Source organism: Festucalex cinctus, chromosome 2 (genome assembly GCF_051991245.1).
Source record: "Festucalex cinctus isolate MCC-2025b chromosome 2, RoL_Fcin_1.0, whole genome shotgun sequence".
In the NCBI taxonomy this organism is placed as follows: domain Eukaryota; kingdom Metazoa; phylum Chordata; class Actinopteri; order Syngnathiformes; family Syngnathidae; genus Festucalex; species Festucalex cinctus.
Genome location: NC_135412.1, coordinates 32,694,976 through 32,716,987, shown reverse-complemented (window position 1 = coordinate 32,716,987; position 22,012 = coordinate 32,694,976). Strand labels below are relative to the sequence as shown.

The window sequence follows — 22,012 nt, the reverse complement described above, 5'->3', positions numbered from 1 at the left end:
TTTTTTTTTTTTTCTCGGTGATGGTATGCTGTGATACCTCAATAGCAGGTGTGAATACAAATCTCAGGCCTTTTAGAGATTGGGAAGAATCATAAATCGTCTTCCTGGATTGAGATCGATCTTTAAAATGAATGGACAAAAAAATAAAAATAAATAAAATAAAATAAAAAAAGTGCTTTTCACAGCAGGAGTTTCTGAAGATTCATGTTGAATAAATCTGACATTGCACAACAATTGCAGCACCCAGTGTAAATATGAAATAGTTTGTTTTATTTTTTTACCCTTTATTATTTTTTACTATAGCTCACTTCCATTTTAGTGTGCGTGTTTATATATACACGTATGTCAATATCTGTATTATAGTGCTGTCTGACTGCTATGCTGGTGAGTCAAAGTTAATATTCCACTTCAAAGGGCAGAAAAAAAAATGTTTTATACCATTCTGCTAAATTCTAATCTAGAGCTATTTATTGGCAATACTAAATACTGTTTCAGTCTGGGGAAATCAATGTATGTGAGACTCCTTTAGCGAGAAGGACGGAGCTGCGCATACAAGTTGTTACTATTAGTACATAGACCAAAACATAGTTCCACTGGTCATCTTGACCAGGGGTCCGTTTCACAAAGCAGGTATGGTGAGAACCCTGAGTCAATAAACCCAAAAATGTGGGAAACTCTCGGGTATATTCACTAAGAATGCACTGAGTCCAGTAATAGCGTGAAATATTGCACCACAACTGCACCGGCAGTCTGCGCCCAGTTACCCACCTATTCACTAAGGATATTGCTCTCATCATATACCGGCACAAACACGCCCACAAAACTGACAGCTTGGAGCAAATTTGCACCTGATTTACTACACATGGCAATGGATTTGCGACAAGAACATGGTTGTTAGTTAACAGTTGCGAGAAAGATGACATTATAAGAAAGCAAGGTTGGACCGAGAGTAAGCATTTAAAGCGCCATTAAGCTGTACAGAACAGAGAGGACGACAATGACGTCATTCATTCATAAAGTGCAAATTATTGGTGCGATCGTTTTTTAGAAATATATGTTCAGAGGTTGGCGTGGGCGTACAGGATGCATCTGGCACGTAAAAATGATCGTAAAATGCCTCCACGCTATTGCCGATCAGTTACGTTATGTGTCCTAAAACAAACATAGAAAAATTTCCCCCTCCCTCTCTCTCTCCCTCCTCTCTGCGTGAACAGCCAGAGTGGCGTGCACCGTGCCATGCACTACTGCCATAATCACGGGATCGAGGTTGCAGCAGGTTAATACATGCTTTCCAAAAACGTTATTTGCAACATGCAAACTCGGTGTAGCTATTTGCGCTGGCGTTAGTGAATTAGACGCTGCATATCAATGAGTCTCATTTGCATTGGGGTGGGCATATTTTGCGTCAAATGTATGAAAATTACCTAATTTACATACGCGCAAATAACACTGGCGCACCGTGACGCAATCTGTTTGGCAGCACACTTAGTGACGGATTTCCCCATCTGCGCGTGTTGAGTGAATTAGGCGCTCCCAGATTGCTCCATTTTTGCCGGTTAGCGCGATGCAAAGGCGACGCAAACCTTTAGTGAATAGGCCCCTCTGTGTTTTCCATTAAAGAAAGGGAGGTAACTGAAACCAGAGAAAAAGAAGTAACTCCAGCCTGTTTCATAAAAAGAGGTAATTTAAACTCTCGGTCAGTTACTGTAGTAACAGTCTATGAACCTAACCTGGTCAGTAGCAGGTTTATCACAATGAACCTCGAGGTTTTCTCTGTTCCCGCCGCCTTTCAGCCACACGGCATTTGATTTCCTCATTGATTCAGTCCGCTGCGGTGACTTCTTCTTCTCGTCGATAGCATAAACTCCAATTTTGTCACGAACATGGCATGTCCTTTTGACAATAATGGCCCTATTGATGAAAGTGCGGAATTATTGCGCAGGGAAGAAATTGTTATCAGACCGCACATAGATATGCTGGCATTTCTGGACCATTATCTTTTTGAGTGGTACCGTTTGACATCACAGTCCATCATATACATACACAACTTAATCCGTCCTTACATTTGCAACATCAGCAGACGTAGTCATATGCGCTCACATCACAGTATATATTGTGTTGCGCTCTCTATTTTTCTTATAACCGTTTGAATAATGTTTTTATATTTCATCTTAAGTCAAGTGCGCTTCTCCCCCGCATGATTGCACCTGAATGAAATGAATTAATGGACTATCATTCAACAGGTTTCCCCTGTAATATTATTCTGATTGCAAAGGATACATTTAAATTTACGCATTGACCCGGGCATTAACGTACTCCAACGCAGCCTTTCTATATGGGGAGCCACTGCGGTGCGCCATAAAATCACATTTTGAGTGAAAAAAAACAAAAAACAAACAAAAAACAAAAAAAAAACTGTGAAAGCAGAGGGCAGTGCCGCGCTCTGCTGCCCTGTTGCCTTGGTGACTCGTCGAATCGGGGCTCCATTGACGTGGTCTTTTTAGTTTAGTGATAACCCCTGGTGAAACGACTCTGCGTCCTGGAACCGAAAACGTTTTCCTCTCTCAGTGTGTCAACTCGCTGTTCAGGGTTATCTCAGTGTTTGTTGAACATGCTTTGTGAAATGGACCCCATGCTTGTCCCGTTGATCAGATCAGAAGGTTTGATCAATGCCTCTTGTGATAGGATGTTCCTACCCACTTGTCCACTGATTGGTTGAAATATTCTGCCAGATTTTCGCCTCCTGCAAAACATATTTGCACAAGCAAAGAAAAAAAAAAAAAAGTACATTTTGTATAAACAGCTACAAGAAGTGATGTTTTGTAAGTGATCAATCATTAACTTATCGAGACAAATTGTACATTACTTCTACAACTGTAAGTAATATAGCCTAGCCTATTACAACAAGCTGTAAGGCTCGTATTTTTTGTGTATTTTATTTTATTGTTTTTTACTTTCTACTGGAACACTTTTAGGTCGGCCGTTGCAAGTTTCATGTTTTTTTTTTTTTTTTTTAAACTTCCCAGCTGTCTAGAATGCAAGATCAGACCTGAGCTTTAACCTACAAAATAGTCTGTGAGAGCTGGAAACAGGTGTGGCTCCCATAGGGATAGCTTGAGGAACGTGCGTGCGCACGTGTGTGCGGAAGACAAACTGATCCATGCTTTTTTCAGGACATTGAATAATGCCAATTCACTCTGAACCATCAATTTTTATTTTCATTAACTGCAAATGGATACTACAGCATGTAAGGTTTAGCAGCTAAAGTTACATATTTTTACAGTTACTGACACGACGAGGAGAGGTAGGACTCAGACGCAGGATAAAGGTAGGCCACAAAGGCAGCAGGTTTATTTCCGGCCAACAGCTGTCTACTCTCAACTTGAGAGTAGAAAGGGGAATCAAAAAGTGGAGAACTAAAAACGCTCCACTGGGGAGGAAAAAACAGGCAAAAGGTACAGGGGACAACAAAAGGCGCTCCGCTAGGGAGGAAACAAGGCTCAAGGCACAAGGGGTAACTAAGGGCGCTCCGCTGTGGAGAATAAGGCACAAAAATAAGGCAAAACAACAAGGCAACAGGAACAAGGACTCGAGGACTGTGGGACGCTTCCATGCACTGACTGTGACACTTCGGCACTGAGGGTAGAATGTGGGTGGCTTTTATTGTCAGTCTGATTGGTGGCAGGTGTTCGTAATCATGGGCGGGGACCGGTGATTATGGAGCGGCAGGAAGGGTAAGTGACCTGGAGTGATAGGAGAGTAAGGATTTTCACAATAATACAGGAAACATGGATAACAAAATAAAAGCATGGCCTGTCACGCAGGTGGCGGCGTGACAGTACCCCCCCCTCAATGGCCGGCTCCTGACGGCCATCCGACCCATAGAGTCCAAAAACAAGGGCGGGCGGAAGGGGGCACGGAGGTGGGAACACGGCCCACCCCTCCGTCCCAGACAAAAGGGCAGTCCAGGAGGGCGACCATGAAGCCAGACAAGGGGCCGTTCAGGATGTTCCCGATAGAAGAGTCCGCGGGCGGACTTGACGTGACTTGGCGAGGCGTAGCAGACGTGGCGTGGCAAGCTTGGCAGACTTGACGAGGCGTGGCAGGCTTGGCAAACGTGGCAGAATTGGCGTGACAGGCTTGGCAGACTTGGCGAAACGTGGCAGAATTGGCGTGACAGGCTTGGCAGACTTGGCGAAACGTGGTAGGCTTGGCAGGTGTGGCAGGCTTGGCTGACTTGGCGTGGCAGGCGTGGCAGACATGACGAGGCGTGGCAGGCTTGGCGTGGCCGGCTTTGGCGTGGCCGGCTTTGGCGTGGCCGGCTTTGGCGTGGCCGGCTTTGGCGTGGCCGGCTTTGGCGTGGTCGGCGTGATGCAGAGACTTGGCGTGACCTGATGCAGAGACTTGGCGTGACATGATGCAGAGACTCGGTGTGGCTCAGGGTCTTGGAGATGCGCCCGGCGAGACTCGGGGGCTTGAGGCGGTGACTGGCGAGGTTCAGGAGCGAGAGACTCAAGAGTGACCAGGTTGACTGCGGCTGAGGATGCACTGGTCGCTGATTGGTCCAAAACGTGATCCCTACAATCTTTTCCCCAATCCAGTATATTCCCGGAGTTCCAGTTAATTCGGGGGTTGTGTTGACGTAGCCAAGGGTGTCCCAGAACCAAAGTGGGTGACGAAGCTTGGATTACGTGGAAACGGAGATTTTCGATATGTTGTCCAATTCGTACTTCCAGGGGTTCGGTGATGTGGGTGATGCTGAAGAGCTCCTTGCCATTCAGGGCTCTGGCCTGGATGATCCGGGGAAGCGGTTCGGTGGTGGCTCGTACTTGCTTAACGAGGCCCCAGTCCATGAGGCTCTCGTCGGAACCGGAGTCGATGAGTGCTGGCATGTCAATGGTCATAGCATGGTGGCGTATCTGGGCTTGCGTGATTCTTTGTGTCTTAGCAGGTCGGGGTGACGAGGAACTCACCGGTGCACCTCTTTTCATGGTGCAAGTTCCCACCAGATGACCAAGTTCACCACAGTAGAAGCAGCGGCCTTCTTGGCGGCGACGCTGTCGCTCCTCGGTGGTTAACTGGGCCCGACCAAGCTGCATGGGTTCCTCCTCGACGTTAGGCACTTCCCTTGGCGCTGGTCGGGGAGGCATGATGAGCTGTGGCATTTCTGTTTCCATTGGCGGTGAAAAGGGGGTTGGTTCCACCCTTCTATGGTGCCCGCTGGACTTGGTCAACTCTCGTCGGCGATGATCCGCACGAATCGCTAGGGAGATCAGAGCATCCAAGTTGGTTGGAAGGTCCACGGGAATCAGGAGTTCTTGTATGGCGGGTGAGAGTCCTTTCAGAAAGTGGTCCTGTAACGCTGTGGAGTTCCAGCCACTGTTTGTGGCCAAGGTGCGAAAGCGGATTGCGTAATCGCTGACGGGTTCTTTGCCTTGTTGGAGCCGGCTCAATGCTCGTGCCTTCTCTCGGTCATTGTTGTCGGGATCAAAGACCTGGCGCAAGGCGGCTTGAAAATCCTGTACATTTTGGCAGACCGGGGAGCCCCTGGCCCATTCCGCGGTTGCCCAGGTCTTGGCTCGTCCAGTCAGGTGGGACACCATGAAGGCTACCCGGGACCGAGCTGTGGAAAATGCCTGTGGTGAGTGTTCAAAATGGATGTCACACTCCGTGAGAAAAGTCTGACATTGTCCAGGTTCACCGGAGTATCGTTCTGGGGAGGCCAGTCTCAATCCTACCCCGGTGAATGACGTGGTCGGGACAGAGAGTTCGGGGAGGGGTAGCTGTCCGGTGGAGGCTGGAGCTCGACGCCGCGATTGGCTCACCAGTCCTTGGACCTGGCTCGACAGCTCCTTCAGCTCCGAAATCACGGCTTGCTGAACCTTTTCCTGGTTGGCAAGCCGGAGCTCAAGGCTCTGCAGCGCAGCCTCGACCTTTCCTGCTGGGTCCATGCTGGCCGAAGTGTACTGACACGACGAGGAGAGGTAGGACTCAGACGCAGGATAAAGGTAGGCCACAAAGGCAGCAGGTTTATTTCCGGCCAACAGCTGTCTACTCTCAACTTGAGAGTAGAAAGGGGAATCAAAAAGTGGAGAACTAAAAACGCTCCACTGGGGAGGAAAAAACAGGCAAAAGGTACAGGGGACAACAAAAGGCGCTCCGCTAGGGAGGAAACAAGGCTCAAGGCACAAGGGGTAACTAAGGGCGCTCCGCTGTGGAGAATAAGGCACAAAAATAAGGCAAAACAACAAGGCAACAGGAACAAGGACTCGAGGACTGTGGGACGCTTCCATGCACTAACTGTGTGTGACACTTCGGCACTGAGGGTAGAATGTGGGTGGCTTTTATTGTCAGTCTGATTGGTGGCAGGTGTTCGTAATCATGGGCGGGGACCGGTGATTATGGAGCGGCAGGAAGGGTAAGTGACCTGGAGTGATAGGAGAGTAAGGATTTTCACAATAATACAGGAAACATGGATAACAAAATAAAAGCATGGCCTGTCACGCAGGTGGCGGCGTGACAGTTACATATTTTCTTGTGACAGAAATTTGCTGTATTCCAGTATTACTGTCCTGGCTGCAGAAATTATGTAACGCATTACACGCCTTTTTAGTTTCACAATAAATAAATAAATAAATAAATTGGCACAGATTGAAATGAATAATTAATTACTTACAAGTCCTGCTTATATGGACTTAACCTACACTGGTACCCATCATATTTCTTGCTTCTGAATGTAGTGACTTGATTGACACGTCAGGTTTCTTCTTTCGTTAACATTCCAGGTGGTCAGATGGCCGTGTTCTTTTTGAGTTGCAATGCGTTTGGTATGCACCTTTGTTAATAATAAAACCAAAATGCAACTGTATGTGCACTGTGCACCTTTTTTGAGTGGTTAGAGGTGAAGCCCTCAACACATCTCCCCCTTTCCCTTTAGATGCGCTCTGAATTCATCAGCAGCCCTAAACATCTGATCCTAGAATCGCTCCTGGATGAAACCATTATTTACTTCACGGATGTTGCAGTCAGGTGTCAAGTAAAGTATGATCTGCATGCAGTGAAATTTGGACCGCCATAATGGCCTTGGCATTGGGAGCAATTTGCACTCTGCCATACATCAGAGCTCAACAAATAGAGAGGAATCCTCCAAACACTTTTTAATGGACCGATTCTATTAGGCGTACAGACCGAAACAATCACTTTCATTCATGGAGCTCCAGAATTGCAAATGAAATGAGACCTTAACGCTTGCACAGGCACACCTTTGTCAGCACTCCATGTTGGACAGGCTGTAAGTCAGGCTGAACGATGCAAGGTGCAGCTCCTATGGAAGCTGTCTTATGTGTAATTTAGACCTACCTGCTTCACGAGCACCACTGGACCGGGTCCAGAACATTAATTAACAGATTAGGTGAAAAAAAAAAGCTGAGCTCATCATCTTACTCAGACAGCTAATAAAGTGTATCAGCAGGATTTACATCAAATGCCATTTTACTAATTCACCATAATTATTCTAATAAATGATTCAGATTTTTTTTTTTTATCTGTGAACCATATGATAAGATAAACAAGAAATTTATGTGTTCCATTAAATACCATAACAAACTCTTTTTCAATGCCGTTAAGTCTTGCTAACAAACTGCAATGTTTCCATAGGAGCCAAATGTTTTTAATGTCATTATTACTGAAAGGGGCGGCACTGTGGCTGACTGGTTAGCACGTCCACCTCCCAGTTCTGAGAACTTGGGTTCGAGTCCGGGCTCCGCCTTTCTGGGTGGAGTTTGCATGTTCTCACCGTGCCTGCGTGGGTCTTTTCCGGGTACTCTGGTCTCCTCCCACATTCCAAAGACATGCATGGCAGGTTGATTGGGCACTCCGAATTGTCCCTAGGTGTGCTTGTGAGTGTGGATGGTTTTTCGTCTCTGTGTGCCCTGCAATTGGCTGGCGACCAGTTCAGGCCCACTGCCCATAGCCAGCTGATATAGGCTCCAGCATCCCCCGTGACCCTTGTGAGGAGTAAGTGGTCCAGAAAATGGATGGATATTAATGAAAGGACGGCTGTGAAAAGAGAGCAAGATCAGACAGAAGAATTTCTACTGGGACTTATTGTAAAGTAAACAAGTTCACATTAATTAAAAAGTAACAAGCACAGAGTAGTCAGAATTGATCACCATCAGTAGTCATGTAAATGACTGAGCAGACGTGCTGCTTTCATTAAGTAAGTATATTTATAAAACACTTCACTGACAGGGCTCACAAAATGGTTCACATGGTTAAATAAGAGACTCACATACAAACTAGTGCTACTACAAGAAAAAAAATAATCTAAACAAGCAAATCTTACCGAAATGCCTGCCTAAAAAAATGTGTTTTGGACTGTTTAAAAACAAAAAGGTATATGGAAGAGTCAGGTTTTAGCTGGAATTGTACTCCAATGTTTGGGTGCAAAGGACAGCAGGGCTCTATCACCTTTAGTTTTTAATCTTGTGTGAGGGACAGTAAGTCAAAGCGGTCAGCAGACCACAGTGACCTCACATGACAGTAAAGTGACTTCAGTCCACCAAGCATGGACGAACCTGACCAGGGCACTGAAAGGGAGTGTTCAAATTTTGTACTGAATCCTAAAATGAACATGAAGCCCGTGCAAAGACAACAGAATGGGAAGGGAACCTATGAGATGAAGACAAGACCTTCTGCATTCGGAACTAATTGGAGATGATCTAACAAAGTTTTGTTGAGAATTGTAGTAGTCACCACATTTGGAGACAAAACGTGAATGATCATTTGTAGTTCAGAATGTAATAAAATGGAAGTTTTTTGGGGTGGAAGAATGTGATCAGCAAATAGCGTTGCCTGGTCAAACATGACCCCATAGTTTTTCAGGCTACTTTTTTTTTTTCTCGATTTCGACTGCTTTTTTTTTTTTTTTTTTTTTGCAGTTGGCTTGATAGCACTCCCTTCAGGTATTGAGCATCTTTTTTCATGAACAAAAGACATATTTGGCTGTTCTGTGACTGGTGCAGTAATTTGAGTCTGTTAGTGCTATTTGACAAGAACCCAGAGTGACTACTTTTACATGCAGTCAATATTGCGCTTAAGGTCAGAATTCCATTTTTTGGAACATTTGAGATAACCTGTTTACATGCATGGCGGACAGAGTTACTCCCGTATACATGGTCACTTGTGCTCGATTGGAATACCCCGTTTGTATGCACGGCGTACGGATGTCATTACGCAAATAGATGTCATTTCCGCTTTTAGCTTTCTACGTTCAATAAAAAACAACAACATTATATTTATGTCACTCACCATGCTGAATAATAATAATAATAATAATAATAATAATAATAATAATAGCCAATTATTTTTTCTGACCCAAAGATGATTGCAGTGGACATGACATATTTGCGTGTCTTAAAAATGCATAATTTGGATGATGTCAACAATTCTGTCATGACTGGGTCATGCCAGGGTTAAGTTTGGGTCACGCAAGGGTTATGTTTGGGTCATGACTGTGAGGTCAAGTGTCTGTTTTGAACTGATGTAACCGGCATCTAGTTTCAACTGGTCTTAAGCTATGTGATGTCAGGAGTTATGTGATGTCAATAATCTTTAATCTCTTTATCTGGTCAACAGCCAATCAGATAATTCCATGTCAGTCCTGTTACCCATATGTCTAGCCACAACCAATCAGATCGTTTCGCTGTCTATATAAGCCTTCTGAGAAGTGTGTGTTTTGTCGGATTATTCCTCTGTCCAGCTGGCCACCTGCTCATCTTTTCCTCGATGCCTTCTCGTTGTTTCTGGTCAAGTCAAGTTAGTTCCACGCCTCTTGATGTTATGCAAATAAAGTGTTAAACTCTTATTTGTGCCTGCGCTTTTGGGATCCAACCTCAGAACATAACAAATTATAGTTCACGATTGGATCCCAGCTAACCAATCACTATCACAAGTTGATTTGCATGGTGTTCATGTTAAAAATGTTACATATAAGCTTGATAAGTTTACAACACATTACAGTCATCCTAGCCTGGTGTCCACTATTACGGGGTTATTTCACAAAGCAGGTTCAACAAACTATGAGAATAACCCTGAACAACGAGTTCGCATACCCTCAGATAGGAAACCCTGCGTTTTCGGTTACAGGACAGCTGATTCCAGTGAGTTATACTGTATCAACGCTAACTATGTGCACCTGACTTAAAAGACCACCTCAATGGAGCCCCGATTCGTCGAGTCACCATGGCAACGGGGATGCCAAGCGAGGCGCCGCTCTCTGCTTCCACATTTTTTTTTAATTTTTTAAATTTTTTTTTTATTATTTATTTTTTTACCCCTCTCAACCAAAAATCTTAATACGATCATATGGCGAATTTGAACATGTCTTTAGAAAGAAAGTGCAATGCCACAGCAGATCCCCATAGAGGAAGGTGTCATGGGAGAACGTTGCTGCTCGGGCCAATGTGTAAATTTAAATGTAGTCCTTTGCAATCACAATACTGGAGAAACCTGTTGAATGATAGCTAATTAATTCATTTCATTTAGGTGCAATCCTGCGGTGGAGATGAAGCACACTTGACACACGATCAATTATTAAAAAGTTAGATGAATTATAAAAACATTCAAAGGTGTCTAAGAAAAAAAAATGGAGCACAGCACATAGGTCTTTATGCTGCGATGTGACTACGTCATCGTCACTACATATGACTACGTCTGGTAATGTTGCAAATGTAAGGACGGATTAAGTTGTGTATGTAGATGATGGACTGTAATGTGAAGCGGTACCGTTCTAAGAGATAACTGTCCGGTAATGCCAGCATATCTATGTGTGATAACAATCTCGCAACGAATATTTAATTCCCTGCGCAATAATGCGGCACCTTCATCAATGGTGTCATTGTCAAAAGGACATGCCATGTTCTTGACAAAAGTGGACTTTACGCCTTTATAGACAATAGGCAAATTTACGCAAAATCTCGCTGCAGTGAACTTTACGAATGAGGAAATTAATTGTCGCGTGCGTTTCTGAAAGGAGGTGGGGACGGAGTAAACCTTGAGGTTCATTGTGGAAAACCAGCTACAGACCAGGTTAGGTTCATGGACCATGTTACTATGGTAACTGACCGAGAGCTTAAATGACCTCTTTTTAAGAAACAGGCTAGAGTTCCCTCTTATCTTCTGGTTTCAGTTACCTCCCTTTCTGGAACGGAAGACGCGGAGTTTCCCACATTTCAGGGTTTCTTTACCCAACTTTCTCACTAAACCTGCTTTGTGAAACACACCCAACAACTAAAAACATGAGATAACCCTCACAATTTTTTACATGTTGTTCTTATGTGAAAAAAAAAGAGTCAAAATTAGTAAAAAAACAAAACAAAACAAAAAATAAAATAGAAAATGACCAGCAAAAAATGCAGGTGTAAAGCAGTAAAAGGGTTATTGCCTGCAAGTAAATATAATCAGTGACGATGAGATTGCAATGTTATGTTATGTATGTCTTCTCGCAATTAGCCGTTGACAAGCTAACTGTCACATGCTAGCCACTTGTAATCAAGAGAGTGGATGCAACATTTTATATTAGATTTATTATACTTGTTTGACAGTCCACCAAAATTTTAACATCAGATAAAATTTATGTGACAAATATTAAAATATTATTTAAAACAATGCCTGCACTGTTATTCATAGCTTTATGAAGACGACGGTTTTGACTTTGACATATACCATAATCATTTCAAACGAGGAAGTCGGCCAAAGAGAAGTTTGATCATTGTCACAAAATGGATTGTCGCTGTACTCAAAGGTGTGACAGCATTTTGGCATCAAAGCTGGATTCGTTAGAAGTGGGGGTGCTCTCCCTGTGTGATTCATAGACCTTGTTTTCCCAACATATTGCAACAGCCACATCGATACTCAGCTCATTATGACAATGTGGGCTAGTCATATATTGTTATTTTTATTCCAGATTCTCAAAACAGAGATGATTAGATAAGAACACGCAATTCCTTGTTTTTACTCTTAGGCTAAATAAATAAGTAAATAAATAAATAAATAAATAAATAATGTTTTTCTTAATTATGCATTGTATTAGTCAATGAGAAAAAAAATCTTGACTCACTCTGTCAAAGCAAAAAAAAAAAAAAAAATCATACAGATGTAACCGTGCATGGATTTCTTTTGATCCCTTTGTGTCAGCTGCTGCCTGCAGGTGGAATATTTCAGAAATAAAAGGGGGGGAACTATTTTCTTATTGACAGGACATTCCCACTGTTTGTGTACCTGAGGCTGAGGACATGACATTCATGTTGTCTGTGTTTAAAATGCAGGGTGAGTGTTCAGAATGTGCTTATGCTACAAGACCGGGCAGGTGAAGAGAACCTTCATTACTTTCTGTAATCCGATCCCTTTGGAGATGAATGTTAATCCACAGGATCGACTAGCAGCTGCTCTTTCTAAACAACACACAAAGTCACATTTATCACAAGTCGTCACTTTTGTGCAGTTGTAGTTGAACCTGTAGTCAGATTCTTCTGAGGGATTGTTAACTGGTTTTGTCCTTGCAGGCTGAACTTTTGTTTGTTCCATACAAAACATACCTTGACGGATTGCCTTTAAGATTTTGTCGCACAACATTTAAAGTGTTATTCAGAGCAACTTCTTCTCATGAGTAATTGTTTAGAAATTTCACACCAAAAAACCCCCCAAACAAAACAGATGTAGACAATTGTAAATTTGACATAACTGGCATTGTGCTTGTGGAAGCAGCAGCTCCTAGTTGATTGTAGTTGATAAAGCAGTTTGTCAAAACAACAATGGAGAAAACCAAACATGATTTTCCTTTTCAATTAATCCACACAGAAAAACACACACATAAATAAAAGTCATTTCCATGTACAGTATTAATATCAGGCCTTCAGCCTTAACTAATGTTGACGTCGCAATTCAGGCCAAAAAATGCCTGACACAGCAGCACCTTTGCTGGTTACAGCGAAGAAGTGCACTCCATTTTACTTCTATTTCATCAAGACACAATTAAACAAACATCAATTCCATACATTCAACACAATTCAACATTCAATTAGCTCGCTGTTTTTTTATGCAGTGCATCTCAATCACTCACAATATGGATCATTATTATAAAATACTCATTAAATGATACAATATTTTTTCCATCTGTGGATGAAAGGAAAATATGAATATAGAACTGTATGTGAAATATAAATGACCGGGCCAGCCCATGAATATCGGAAATTCATTCATAATTCATAATTAATGGTGATAGATATGCATTGAGAGAAAAAAATAATGCCAATAATTCTTCAAAAAATGCAAATGAATATTTGGTGCCTTTTCCATGACAAACAAGAAGGAAATGCATGCGGAGAGAAAAAAAGACATGACTAAATATTTAAAAAAATAATAATAATTTTTTAAATCACTGAATATGCAACAATATCATGAGTAGCCTATGTACATGTTCACTGTACTCTGCTGAACAATTTTCACCGTACATCCACTATCGTGAAGTGTTTTAAGGTGGACTCCTTCAATTTCAGTGAGCTCTCAGCATTTTACCATTTTGAAGAAGAATGAGGAATTAACCTTTTTTTTTTATACCCGATTTGAGTTGGCTCGCTGGGTGTATTAATGCAGCACATTCATCCTCTAAAATATTTTTCTTTGCTACACATTCATCCTCTAAAACATTTTTTTCTGTTCAGGAAAGGAATGCAAGTAAATGACTATAATTTAACATCTTAATCAACAAATAACGTGCTTCAATATTTTTTACAATTTATCTGAATAGGTAATTACAAATGCAAGAATATGTGCACATTAAAAATATTGTTTCAGTTACAGGTCGTATTAATCATTACAGAAACATAAACAATTATTTTAGTAATTACTGAGCAGCCGTGGCCTTTAATCTTTTTAGGTTATTTTGACCACTTACCCTTGCTTAACAGGCATATTATTTTACATCTATTAGGGGCGGGACAAAATATGAATGCATACATTTTCATATTAGTATCAACACAACTGTATCAGATGTTGATAGTACTCTGCAAGTTGCTCTGGATTCCACTTGATAACTTGAAATCAATATAGGCAGGTTCTTGGGCTTGGACATGAACCTGTGCCAATCACAACACATGCAACAAACAGTTTCCAAGTTCTTCATGTAGAATGTTTAGAAGTGTTAAAAACAGGTTGACACCTCTGTTATCTAACATCCAACTGTGGCATATCTTGTACTCACTCTAAATAGAAACGCATCCAGTGGCAGCACTACAGTGATAAATCTTCCGTCAGCTAAACATACAGTAAAATCATTGTTGTTGGTGCTAAAAACTTAAACACAACGGAGCATGGAGTCGTCATGCAATATCTAGTGATATTCTAGTCATATTCAACTGCTCCAACAAGCCAACTAAATACCGCTTAAGGCCTTCAAGATAAATCCCATGAAGTACGTAATTAGCAGCTTAGATAATGCTTTGGAGCAAAGCACTTCTTGCAAGTTGGATTCTCCGGATCAGTGGCAAACAATATGTGGCGCTGACAAGAAGGTGTGAGTTCGCTGGTATTTGAAGGGAGGAAGCTGAGTGTGACTGATTTTCTCCACACTGTCTCTCTCCTCTGTGAAGAGTGGAGGCACACCTGAAAGCCACCCTGTGATGTGTCTCACTCAGTCAACAACCACTTTCTGTGGGGGATATGTTGCTTTATAAAACAAAACAAACAAAAAAACAGTTGATGGCTTTTCCATAAATTCACATGAATGGCAAAACTTTGTACAGGAAAGATAAAGCTTTAAGTGTTCTTTGGAAACCGGAATGAAAGGTTGTAATTGCGTGCCAGCCCAGCCCCTGTTTATGGCAACTCATTCAAAAAACTGTGTGGAAAAGGAAAAAACTACAATTAACTACATGGTAATCTCCTCCAAATGTGTGCATTAAGAACACGAGCAATACTATGTATGCATTTGAAGATGAAGAATGTTTTTCATTCTTGTGTTACCCAACATGTGCAAACCAATGTGTTCTGCTTCCTGAATAGAAATACGCTTTAAATGATACTTGAAGGGCGGGTTTTGATGAGTCAGTGTGAGTTGTTTGCGTGAATTCCAGTGTGATTACAGGCTTGTTGAGGTGTAAACAGATATGAGACACACAACTGTACTAACAAGTAGCAACTCAGACCTAACGCACACATTCAGCTCATATAGATAAAGATAAAAAGGGTCTAGAGATTAGATTGAACTACTGCATTTTATACAATAGGGACACCATTTTCATGAAAGGATTACAGTGGTACCTTGAAGTTCCATCTAAAACGTACCTGAGCATCAGGTTTGTCAGTATTTTATTTATTTATTTATTTGCTCTTTGCATCATTTTTTCCTATTTCTTTATTTGCTCTTTGCAGCATTTTTTCCATAAATAAATCAATTAATTAATAATAAATAATGAATGCCAAATAATATTCATCAGCACAAATGTACTTTTGTCCAACCATTGCCAGTGGGTGTTTCAGGGACGATCGTCAAGGATCTTCGCTAGTTGTCACGTTGAAAGGAAAGTCTGTTTTGTGATGTCTGACAAGAATGAGCTTCGAGGGAAGGTATACCACAATGTTAGCTTGTGCTAGTTAGTAGCTCCATAGCTGGTACCTGACATATGTATCTTATGTGTTATGTTTTAAAATGATATTTGTTGTTAATTTCATTTTATGCTTGTGTGACAGCATCGGCATTTTTATTCTTTGTATCTGACTTGTTAACATCAGCTTAAACTGGCATGACTATCTACAGTAAATAAAAATGGTATGCAGTGACAGTTTGGCTATATTGTTTCAAATATTATGAATCTCAACGACAATTTGTTTTGACCATCATCGTTCTGAACAATGCAGTCGCAGTGACGTCAAATTCTCAAATATCAATCAAAGTTTCTGCAGGATTAACAGTTTATCACTATGAATATTGAGCAATTTCCTAAATCAGGTTACTGTAGAATATGATCAATTATTTGTGTGTTTTGTTTTACACACTGTTCTTGAACAAGTGTTACTGTCACAATTCATTTTCTCGGTTCAAATCTCGACAAAGGCTTCTGCTTTGTATATTCATTCATGATTGATTATTTGTCATGTGGACTTACATTGAAATTCATAAGTCTCCATCTACGAATACAATACAATAAAAGACGGGGGGAGAGCAGTTACAATGAAAGGTAAATACTAGGGGGGGGGGGGGGGGGGGGGTTAGGCAACCTACATACGAACAAAGTTTTAAAAGGACAATTTTAAAAAAGGACAGTTTCAGTAATAATAGTAGTTTTGTGTGCAAAATGTAGGCATTGATGGTGTGTGGGTAGATGTGATTTTTAGTCTTGTTCTGGCTGCGACACTCATGTAGCATCTGCCAGATGGAAGAAATGTGAAAGTATGAAAGACTCTTCTAGAATGTCCACATGCAGGTGTGAAAATGAGTGTGATGAGTAATTTTGTCAATGTGTGATCTGTGATTGATTGGTAACCAGCCCAGATTGGATGCACCTTTTGTCCAAAATCAGCTCGGATAAGATCCAGCTCAGTTATCATGACCCTAATGATGACAAGTGACCAGCATATAGATGGGTTCATGGTTTCCCAATCATGATTTGACTTAGAAATGTTCCTTTAGCAGGACCCTATGTAGCAATGGAAGATAAATCAGTAAATAAGTCAGTTGGCATAGGCTTTATATTTCATTCGTGACCCCATGAAAAACAAAGTCCCGTAGGTTCAAACATGGCTGGCTGGATGTACCTTTGCCCAAGCCCTGAAGTTAGAAATTCTCTTTCCCTTATAGCCGAAGAGAAGATTGTTGTTTGCGAACATCGATATATTTGAGAGGCTTTCAACTTCATCTCTCTCAGTTCAAACAAAAGAAAAAAGTTGGTGTGTGTCTTCAAGCTTCTCAGATGTCTGGCTGTATTAACCCATCATTACACCTTCCTTTCCTGGTTGTCTGTTATCTGTGCACATTCACTTGGCAACATCGACTTTTCAAAAACACTCACACACCGCTGACTGTTTTTCCATGCGCAAAAGGCTAATGCTTCATTTAACGACTTACACTGACGTCAAGCACTGCATAGGTGTGCTGGAAGGTATGTAAAAACTACATATTAAGACACATGCTTCAAGACACAAGTAACAGCCTGGTAATTAACAGAAGATCACTGAACAAGAAGTGCATCAATCTTGTCAGTTAGTCACCACATGAGACTTTAGCCTGGTATTAAGCCATAATTCACAAAAGTGATTTTGTAGTTACAATTTTGAGTAATGTTTTATTTTAACATTCTTAACTATCAGTTAATTGTAAAAAAACAGGGTTAAGATCAGCAAACATACTGTATGTCATTGACCTTTGATATGCCAAAAAAGTGTTGTAAACTTAAGTTGTAAATTTAAATCTGTCCAATTAGAAAGTGTTACCCCGGGTTTTCACCGGATGCGGTTGCGGTGCGGTTGCGGTGCGGTTGCGGTGCGATCCGGCGACGCAAGCAATTAGATTCCATTCATTCGAATGGTGCAGTTTACACCGCTTGCGGGTGCGTTGCGTGTCGACTGCGTTTCAGCTGCGGCGTGCCGCAGGCCTTCCGCAAGGATAGACCTATTTTCTATTTTTGCCGGACGCCGCAGCGGTAGGCCTCCGGCAAATGGCAAGCTAGCACAAAACACATCGAGCGGGACAGGAAGACCGAGGCAGTTTCAAAATAAATTTCCGGTTACCTTTCAGAATAAAACACTCGCCAGCTCCTATTTCGCAAGCTTTTCAGCAAAACGTGACGTGGGCGTCGCCGGGCCATGTGCTCATTCACGGTTTAGACACCAGCGAACATGGACGAGGAGAGGTTTATATTGGAGGTGGAAAACCACAAAATAATATATGACACGGCACATCCTTTTTATAAGGACTGTAATGTATTGTGAGTTTGATGTTCGCGATTGCTTGTTGTGCCCGTCTCGCTTGCCGTACTGAGCGGCAGCCGGACGCGGAAGACAGAAATAAAGAGTGGACCCGCACTGACCCGACTCTCGTTATTAATATACTTTACAAGGACAACCAAAAAAAGGATGCTGCATGGAATCTCATAGCAGAAGAAGAAGAAAATGTTAAATCAAAAGAAGTCCACCTCTCGTTGTGAAATGCCACATGATCGCGCGCGCGCGGTCCCGCGGGACACGTTGGGAAGTGGGCGGCGACGGAGCTGCCGGACCGCAGCTGTGCGGAGCCGGTGTGGATTGACAAAAAAATTGACCCGTCCGGAGCACGCAGTCAAGACGCACCGCACCGCAACCGCACCGCAACCGCATCCAGTGAAAACCCGGGGTCAGACCCGCTGCCTCAGAAAACCGAAAAGATGATTGGACTGAAGTTCACTTCCGCTTCCTACTCCCAACCACATCACCACCGTGTGGCTTCAAGTTTCACGTATGAAGTTACGAGGATTCACGGAGTTTTGGCAGTGTTCAACAGCGTCACTATTGTGCAACTGACTATGAATTACAGTTTTAAAATAACATTGAAAAACATTTGCAGTGTTTCAACCTTAAATTTACAAGTTGTAAAAATGATCACAATTTACAGGTTTCAAAAATGGGACATCAATGCCCAGGGAAAACAATGCCAAAATGCCATTTTTGAAACTTGATTTGTGACCGTTTTTTGAAAGTTTGTGGGTGAAACACTGTAAAATTAAATTAGGAAAAAAAATGTTGGCTTTTTGAATGATTTAATATGTTTTTTGGAGATTCGAACCCAGTTTCAGGTTGCAAATATTTTTCGTTTTGAGAACGTACAGAGTTTAGAGGTTTCAAAAACGTGAAACAAATCAATGCCCAGGGAAAACAATGCCAAAATGCCAACTTTGAAAGTTGGCTCGTTACCGTTTTGAACCTCTGAAAATTTGTGGGTGAAACACTGAAAAGTCATACTTTTAAAAATGTGCGTCTTTTCTTATCAGTTTTTTTTTTTTTTAAAGCTTTTTCAGAGATTTTTCAGTCATTCAAAAAATATTTTTGGATATTCAAAACACATTTTTGGAGATTCAAAACACGTTTTTGGAGATTCAAAACACGTTTTTGGAGATTCAAAACAAGTTTTTGGAGATTCAAAACATACATTTTCATACTAAATGTTTTCGGAGATTCAAACCCTTATTACGAGGTTTCGAGTATTGGCAGGATTCTGATTCCATACAAATAAGCACACAAGCCAGCTTACACTCATTGGTAGGGACATTGTGTTGAGTGGCCACTGGTCAGGTCACTCAACTATCTCACAAGGCAGTTCAAATTTTTGCATAGTAGGGGGGTGACTCATACCCGATGCTCAAGTACGCCACTGGGCTCATTGTAACCACAGCCAAAAATCAGGAACACAGATATAGAACAAAACAGTTTAAGGCAGAGGTGCCCAAGTCTGGTACTTGTGAGCCCCTATCAGCCTGTTTTCCATGTCTCCTTGCTGCATTGCAGCTGAATCCAACGATCAGTTCATCAGCAAGCTTTGTAGAAGCCTGATAACGATCCTGATCATGAATCAGGTGTTTTGGTGGCGAGAAACATGGAAAACAAGCTGGATAGGGGCTCTCGAGGAACGGACTTAATTGGGCACCCCTGATTCAAATTAAGGACATATGCTCAGCGATTAGGTGGTACATTATAGGCCTACTGTAGTTGTCAGTAAACATGTTTTCAGCAACTAATGTATCTTCCAACATTTATAATGCATTTAAAAACAAATTAAAACAAAAAAAAATATTAATGTGAAAGTGATTCACAGTCTTGTCACAGCTCAGTAACATCCAGGAACTGTAACTAATACGGAGAGAGAGAGAAAACAAAAAAGCTACTATGTTTTAATTGACAGTCTGTTGCTCATGCATCGAAATTAGATCTCCATATTATTAGAAAAACATTAGGATGCACAACAGGTTTATCAGTGTAAAATGTCAATGTTGAATGCAAATATTGGGTTTCAACCAACATAGACTGGGTCAACATCCTACAGACTTCATGCTTTTCATTCATATGCACATTGACTGCCTACACTGAGACTCATCTGCCAAAAAACAAAGACAACATGTATGAAAACTAATGTTGCCAAAAGCAAGATTAACTAAAAATCTCTTATTCTTATAATGGTTCTAGGGTTTATTTTATTTTTAGAGCTGTCAAACGATTAAATTTTTTAATCAGATTAATCACATCCTAGAATTTTGATTAATCATGATTAATTACTGACTTAAAAAGGCTTTTTTTCCCCCCAACATATTTTGCCCGCTAAATTTGAAACACACCTGTTATGTGTTAATTTTTTCGACATTTAATGTTGCAAGGACATCTTCAAAAATTAATATCCACTGCACACACTAATCCTGCTTTTTCTAATCAATTATTTACATAATTTAAACTGGAAAAAATGACCTACGGCATATGTAAACATTTATTAAATGCTTCACTTTAATGCATGTATAGTTATGTTTATTGCTCAAACTCGAACAGCTACCTTTAACGTAACCATCCGCTGTCGGCTAAAAAGGATCATCTGCGGTCAAAATTAATAGTGTGATTAATCTGTGGTAATACAATGATTAATTAATTAGTTAACACTTTAACTTCGACAGCACTAATTATTTTACATTTAAATTATTGTAATGTAATTTCCCCCCTCACTTTTCTATACAACTAACGTTCCTTGCTAGCTACCAGATTGTGTTTGTTGTCTGAAGCTAGCAGCTGTTACGTCACAGATACAGACTGATCTTTTGTGCACGTGCGTACACCTCAACGGGGCATGTCAGACTCTGAGTGGTCATGCAGGTCCGATAGGCTCCACACGCAGTTACTTTCTTTGTGTTTACAGCAGCTATGCACACCTCAGTCAGCAACAGGTCCCTTGACAACTGTCGGTCCCATGTGGAAGTGACCTACCAGATCTCGCTGATATCACATGTAATGTGTAATCCTGTCATTCCACTAGAGTGGAATAGTAGAGTGGACTGAGTGCTAGCTATTATAATATTAAAGTTGTGATTCTAACTTTGGAAAAAAGTTTTGGTGCTTCAATCTAAAAAAAGAACATTGGAAAGGCAACATATACAGGAAGCAAGAAAGGAAAACAACATCATTTCTTTTTCAAGCATGTGCTCCCATTCCTCCAGTTACTGTACGAATAGCCTGGAGCAAGTCAAGGCAAAGACAGTTCCCTGTACAAAAGACTCGATCTTCAAAAAGAAGATGACTCCCTGCTCCTTTCAATGGAGCTCAGACGCATTGCATTGAAATCATGAGCACGGTGTAAATGGGCGTGCATAGTTTGTGGAAGGCGTGATGGAGGGATCCAAGCATTAAAAAAAAATAAAAAATAAATAAAGCAGCGAGAGACATGCTTACTTCCTCTTTCATGCTCCCGACAAGCCCCCGCAGTGCAGGTTTTGTCCCAGTCATTGTCACAGGCTTAGTGAGCCTCTTTTGCCAAAGAGAGGCTTTGGCGACATATGTCACTTGAGCGACTCTCCTGTCACCCCTTGAGGGCCCTTGAGTGGAGGGGCAGGAGGGGGAGGCGTGTTCAAGGGGGCAGGCCTGAGGTGGAGCAGGAAGGACATGTCAGATGTGTTAGTTCACAGGAGGAGTTGGAAGGCTCCCCTCATGGTGCTGTTTCTGGATTTGTAGCTGTTCCCCATGCACTTGAGGATGTAGAATGACTCGAAAACTAGTAAGTACTTTTTAAAAGTCTGTTTGCACACAACATTTTAGTGGAGATTATGGCTTATATTCATTTCAAGTAGCTGTTTATCTAATGGAAACTGTGAGACCTAGGAGCTGGATGTAAGTAGCTCATAGGTTGTAGGGTTTTTCTTTTTTTCTTTTTTTTTTGCTTTTTTATTTGTCAAATACTCAAATTGTGTTTTTACAAGGATTAGTTGTATAGCATAGCAGCCATGCTCTGTCT

At 41.5% G+C, this 22,012-nt stretch overlaps 1 protein-coding gene and 1 long non-coding RNA gene across 12 annotated transcripts in view; one reads left to right on the top strand and one right to left on the bottom strand.

The window, feature by feature from the left end:
• Nucleotides 1-297: 297 nt before the first annotated feature.
• Nucleotides 298-21,579, bottom strand: LOC144014606 (uncharacterized). Of its 2 annotated transcripts, XR_013282506.1 has the most exons (4): nucleotides 21,454-21,579; nucleotides 7,796-8,058; nucleotides 1,731-2,743; nucleotides 298-1,632 (listed from the first exon to the last, which is right to left on the bottom strand). It is a non-coding gene; the product is annotated as an uncharacterized LOC144014606 (long non-coding RNA). The 2 variants fall into 2 exon arrangements; XR_013282505.1 differs by having other exon boundaries at nucleotides 298-2,743.
• A 42-nt stretch (nucleotides 21,580-21,621) lies between these two features.
• LOC144014603 (neural cell adhesion molecule L1-like protein) overlaps nucleotides 21,622-22,012 on the top strand; it is a 53,524-nt gene continuing 53,133 nt past the window's right edge. For all 10 annotated transcript variants that reach the window (XM_077514692.1, XM_077514691.1, XM_077514690.1 and 7 more), the window contains exon 1: nucleotides 21,622-21,775. The gene's annotated coding sequence lies outside the window, so the exon portion shown is untranslated. The remainder of the gene's footprint in view (nucleotides 21,776-22,012) is intronic.